The sequence below is a fragment of the Glycine soja genome, chromosome 4 (assembly GCF_004193775.1).
Source record: "Glycine soja cultivar W05 chromosome 4, ASM419377v2, whole genome shotgun sequence".
NCBI classification, from domain to species: domain Eukaryota; kingdom Viridiplantae; phylum Streptophyta; class Magnoliopsida; order Fabales; family Fabaceae; genus Glycine; species Glycine soja.
This window is the reverse complement of record NC_041005.1, coordinates 29,015,092-29,021,091: the sequence shown is the minus strand read 5'-3', so window position 1 is coordinate 29,021,091 and position 6,000 is coordinate 29,015,092.

The window sequence follows — 6,000 nt, the reverse complement described above, 5'->3', positions numbered from 1 at the left end:
ATAGGTCTAATTAACCCATTCTAGAACATTTTTGTAATAGTTCATGTACGTAAATTAACCCATTCTAAACTTGCACTAAGATATAAATTCAGCAAAACATAAAGAGCAAGGTCGCTCTGTTAAAAAAAAACCATATCATTATCGTTAGTCATAGTAGAGGAAAAACCATCACTAAAAAAATTGAACATTCCTACCCCACTTGAAAGAAAAATAAGAGAGAATTTCAATTGCACGCTTGAAATATTCTTAACAAATTCTCTTCCGTCTTCATAGTTATTTAAAACAATAAGTTATGCTTTTTTATGCATAAGAATCGAAGACATGTACTAATGGTTTATAATAACTCACACACCATACTCAACCAACTAAACTAGACACCCTTAGTAAAACAGTAAGTCATGATTTAAGAAAAGGGTGTTTGAATCCATTCAGAGACTTGTCAAAACAATTGAATTCGTTAGAAAATTGAACTACTTATTATAATAAATGATATGCGGTAAGTTTTAAAAGATGTCTTAAAAACAAAAACCAGTAACAGGTAAGTTCCCTTGAACCTTTGCAAATAGCAAAGTAAAATATTGTTCAAGTTGATATCGCATGACTCCTTTAACGAGGAAAGGGATAAAAAAATGAAAAAGTATAAAAACAAAAGGATGAAGAGCATAGAAGAGGAAGGGACTATTTATATTGTTAATGATAAGTTTGGGGCCTAATTGAATGACAAGATGACAGGAAAACAATGTGAAGTGGGAATCCAATAAGGGAGAGATCAGAACATAAAAAGGCATAGAAATTTGTAAGATAAGTAGTGTGAGGTAGGGATGAATTCAGAGAAAAAGGAAGTGAGTTTGTTTAAAGGAAAGAAAGGTTAAAATATGTGAAGAATCAAACTGGATAGATAATCAAGAATTTTGCATCTTGAATGATGAGCTTTTGAAGAATCAACAATTTAAGGGTCAACCTCAAGATGTTGTCAAACTTCATGAGGAAATAAGAACCTTAAAAAATACATTATCCAAATTTGTCAATGAAACATATAATCTTAACAAATTGTAAGGATACTATAGAAGTTCCTTAGACAAATCTGAAATGGATATGATGGGAAGGTATATGTTCATGATGAGGATACCATTGTTTTCTATTTTTGTGGAAAAACTAGACACATGACGTCCAAATGCAAGGATCGTCCTAAGAAAGGTTCAACCAATCCTTTCTTGGCTAACACAAAAGGCCCCAAAAAGATTAGGGTACCTAAGAAAAATATTATTCCTATTGCAGATGTCCTTGATAGCAGGAAGCAAACGTCTATCATGGTACTTGGACAATGGTTGCTCAGGGCACATGATGAGAGAAAAGTGTATGTTCCAATGCCTGACTTCCTATCATGGTGGAACAGTCACTTTCAGAGGGAATAAAAAAGGCAGAATAACTGGCGTAGGTAAGATAGGTATTCACCTCTATCATTCTATTGATAATATTCTGTTTGTTGAAGGTCTTAAGCACAATCTACAGAACATAAGTCAATTATGTGATAATGGATATGATGTCTCCTTCAACAAGGATGAGTGTGTTGTTTTATGTCATGATGGGTCGATCCCCTTTATTCTCTGTCAAGAGAAAAGGAAACCTCTACAAAATAACACTGGGAGAACTCTTAGATCCAAATGTGTCATGCTTACTGTTGATAAAGGAAAATCATTGGTTATGACATAAAAAACGTGGTCATGCAAGTTGGAGGTTAATCTCCAAAATGCAGAAAATAACCTTGTAAGAGGTCTACCAAGTATGTCATATAAATATGATTTACTTTGTGATGAATGTCAAAAGGGGAAACAAATTAAAAACTATTTTACTAGTAAAAACATTGTTTCCACCTTTAGACCACTTCAACTACTACACCTTAATTTGTTTGGTCCTAGCAGAACTGCATCCACTAATGGAAAGACGAGTCTTTTAATATCTTCTTTAAATTTTGTAAATGTGTTCAAAATGAAAAATAAGTATGCATTACTTGGATTAGAAGTGACCATGGGGGAGAATTTGAAATGGACAAGTTTGAATTGTTCTGTGAAGAAAATGAAATCCTTCCCAATTTTTCAACACCAAGAACGCCTCAGGGGTAATTGAAAAAATTAATAGATATCTACAAGAGATGACTAGGACCATGCTTAATGATAATTCAACCCTTAAACACTTCTGGGTTGAAGCAGTGAATACTACTTGTTATCTTCAAAAAAGAATTTACATAAGACCTAACCTTAAAAATACTCCTTATGAATTATGGAAGGGATGAAACCCAACATAACATATTTTCATCCATTTGGATGCAAATATTTTATTCTCAACACAAAGGACAACTTGGGAAAATTTGACTCGAAAAGTGATAATGAGATATTTCTTGGATACTTTCAAACTTCAAAGGCACTCAGAGTGTATAACTCAAGAACCTTGGTAGTTGAAGAAGTTATTAACATAAGATTTGATGAAAATAAGCTTGATAAAGATTTATCAAAGCTAGATGAGCCTTTTGCAGATTTACGACTAGATGATAGCTCTGTAGCAACTAGCTCATCCAAATATAATTTAGAGACAAAAGCATCCACTCAACAAGAAGTTCAAGAAGAGGTAGGAGAACCCATTGGACGCATCATGAGAAGAAATCATCCAGAAAATCAAATTACTGGTGATCCAGCAGATTGTGTTCAAACAAGATCATCACTCAGAACAAAAGGGCATACTGCACTTATTTATGAAATGGAACCTAAACGCATTGATGATGCAATGCAATATGACAACTGGGTTAAGGTTGTGAGAAACAAAGCAAGGTTAGTTGCTAAAGGATACTCACAACAAGAAGGTGTGAATGTATGTATACATGATTTTGATGATGCCAAAGAAGAATCAAACAAGGCTGCTACATTTGCTTCAAGATTAATACAAGATTTCTTCAACAAACAAAGCCTTGATTCAAGATTTCTTCAAGACCAACCCTTGCCTCAAAACAAAGGGTTTCAAAGTCATGCAAGGCTCTGGTAATCGATTACATTCCTGGTAATCGATTACCATAAGGGAAGTTTGAGAAATTGTTGTTGAAAAGAGTTTTGAATTTTAATTTTGAACATGTAATCGATTACCAACAACGGAACTTTGGAAATTCAAATTCAAAAGTCATAACCCTTCAAAATATAACTATGTAATCGATTACCAGAATGCTGTAATCGATTACCAATGAGGATTTTCGAAAAATATTCCCAACAGTCACAACTTTTCATTTGAATTTTGAAAGGCTATCAAAGGCCTATAAATTAGTGACTTGGGAACGAAATTGGTAGAGAGTTTTGCTTGTCCAAAATGTCTTATCCTCTCAAAAGAAAATGAGAGAGATTCCAAGAGAACTTCATTACCAAATGCTCTCTCAAAAGAAACTATTGAGCAAACACTTGCAAATCCATTAAGAGTTCATCCATGGGCTTCAATTGTAATATCCTTCTCTTCAAGAGAGACTTCCTCTTCTTTCTTCTTATACAAAGAGATTGATTAAGGGACCGAGGGTCTCTTAAGTTGTAAGAATTCCTGAACACAAGGAATGGGTTGTCCCTATGTGGTTCAGAAGTTATAAAGGAATTTACAAAGAGAAAGAAAAACTCAAGTGGGTTGCTTGAGTACTGGACGTAGGCACGGACTTTTCCAAACCAGTATAAAACTGTGTTTGTATTCTCTCTTCCCTTATCTCATTTATTTTGTTGCAATCAATTTTGTCTTGCATGTTTAAAGAACATTATTAAATTGATTGTTGCTTCTTCTGCATTCTAAGCCTATCCCTCTTAAGTTATTGAGGACTATTAGGCAAACACTTGAATGATATTTTTATTTTATTTTGTTTATTGTTCCTGATTAAGTTTTTGATTGTCTAATCTGTTAAACTTTTCAAATTAGTTTCATATTTTAAAAAAAAAAAACTATTTCAAATTTAGAAAAGGAAATTTTGAAATAGAAATTTGAAATTTTAAAATTGAAATTTTAAAAAAAATAAATTTGACAATTGAAATTTGAAATTTGAAATTTAAAATTAAAATTTGGAAGTTGGAAGTTGAAAGTGGAAGTTATTGGAAGTTGAAAGTTGAAAATGGAAGTTGGAAGTTGGAAGTGAAAGTTACTGGAAGTTGATGTTCGAAGTTGGAAGTTATTGGAAGTTGAAAGTTGAAAATGGAAGTTGGAAGTTGGAAGTTGGAAGTAAAAGTTACTGAAAATTGAAGTTAGAAGTTGGAAGTTGGAATTTGAAATTTAAAATTTGAAAATTGAAATTTGAAAATAGAAATTATTGTGCATAGTTAGTTGATTGTTTAATCAATTTGATTTGAAATGTTTGATGATTGATTGTATTTGTTTGTGTTTGAAAGTTATGTTGATTATTGATTACTTTTGATGGTTTTTCTTGTTTTATGCTGGATATGTGTTTTTTTGTGGGTGCAAAATAGTTTATTTTAATTCCTTTTGGTATCACTTGATTTTCATACATTGCAACAAGTGGTAACATTTTTTCTCCTCTCTATTCATGATTTGTTTTTTATGTTAACAAAGGGGGAAAGATAGATAAAAGATATATGAAATTTTTATGAGACGGCTTTTTATATATGAAATCTATGAAATCTTCAACTGTCTCATATAAGCAATCATTGCAAAACAAAGGGAGAGTAAAACTATATACAAATGAATATTTTTTTGTTGTTGTTGCTCCTAACCTATAGGTGGTTGTCATCATCAAAAAGGGAGAGAATGTAAATCATGCAGGTTTTGATGATGTCAAAGAGAATTTGCTTGATAATGAGCGTCATCATAAAAAAGGGGGAGAATGTGGATCATGCATTGTTTTAATGATGTCGAAAAGAAATCACTTGATTGTCATCATCAAAAAGGGGGAGAATGTGAATGTATGATGATTTTGATGATGCCAAAGAAGAATCAAACAAGGCCGCTTCAAAGGATAAGCATTTTCTTCAAGATTAATTCAAGATTGCTTCAACAAACAAAGCCTTGTTTCAAGATTCACCAAAGATCAAGCCTTGCCTCAAAACAAAGGGTTTCAAAGTCATGCAAGGCTCTGGTAATCGATTACCAGAAGGGAAGAATGAAAAAGAGTTGTTGAAAAGGGTCATGACCCTTCAAATTATAACTGTGTAATTGATTACATAAACATTGTAATCAATTACCAGTGGAGAGTTTTTAGAAAAACTACCAACAATCACATCTTTTCATTAGATTTGTGAATGGCCATTAAAGGCCTATAAATAGGTGGTTTGGGCACGCATTTTGAGGAGAGAGTTTTGCTTGTTCAAAATGTCTTATCCTCTCAAAAGGAAATGAGCGAGATTCCAAGAGAACTTCATTGCCAAATGCTCTCTCAAAAGAAACTCTTGGGCAAACACTTGCAAATCCATTAAGAGTTCATCCATGGGCTTCAACTGTAATATCCTTCTCTTCAAGAGAGAATTCTTCTTCTTTCTTCTTATACAAAGAGATTGATTATGGAACCAAGGGTCTCTTAAGTTGTAAGAATTCCTAAACACAAGGGATGGGTTGTCCCTGTGTGGTTTAGAAGTTGTAAAGGAATTTACAAAGAGAAAGGAAAATCTCAAGTGGGTTGCTTGAGTACTGGACGTAGGCACGGACTTTGTCGAACCAGTATAAAACTGTGTTTGCATTCTCTCTTCCCTTATCTCATTTATTTTGTTGCAATCAATTTTGTCTTGCATGTTTAAAGAACATTATTAAATTGATTGCTGCTTCTTCTGCATTTTAAGCCTATCCCTCTTAAGTTATTGAGGCCGCTGGTCCAACAGTATCTGCGTGAAGGCAATGCCTATCAGGAGGTATGGGGGAAGAACTATGATTCCCATGTTACAAAGGCGGTTTACCAGGAGAATGATGAAAAGGTTGGTGATTAGAAAACCGTTGTGTTCAATCTGATGCGCAAGAAAGTGAAGATTTGGGCCAACATTT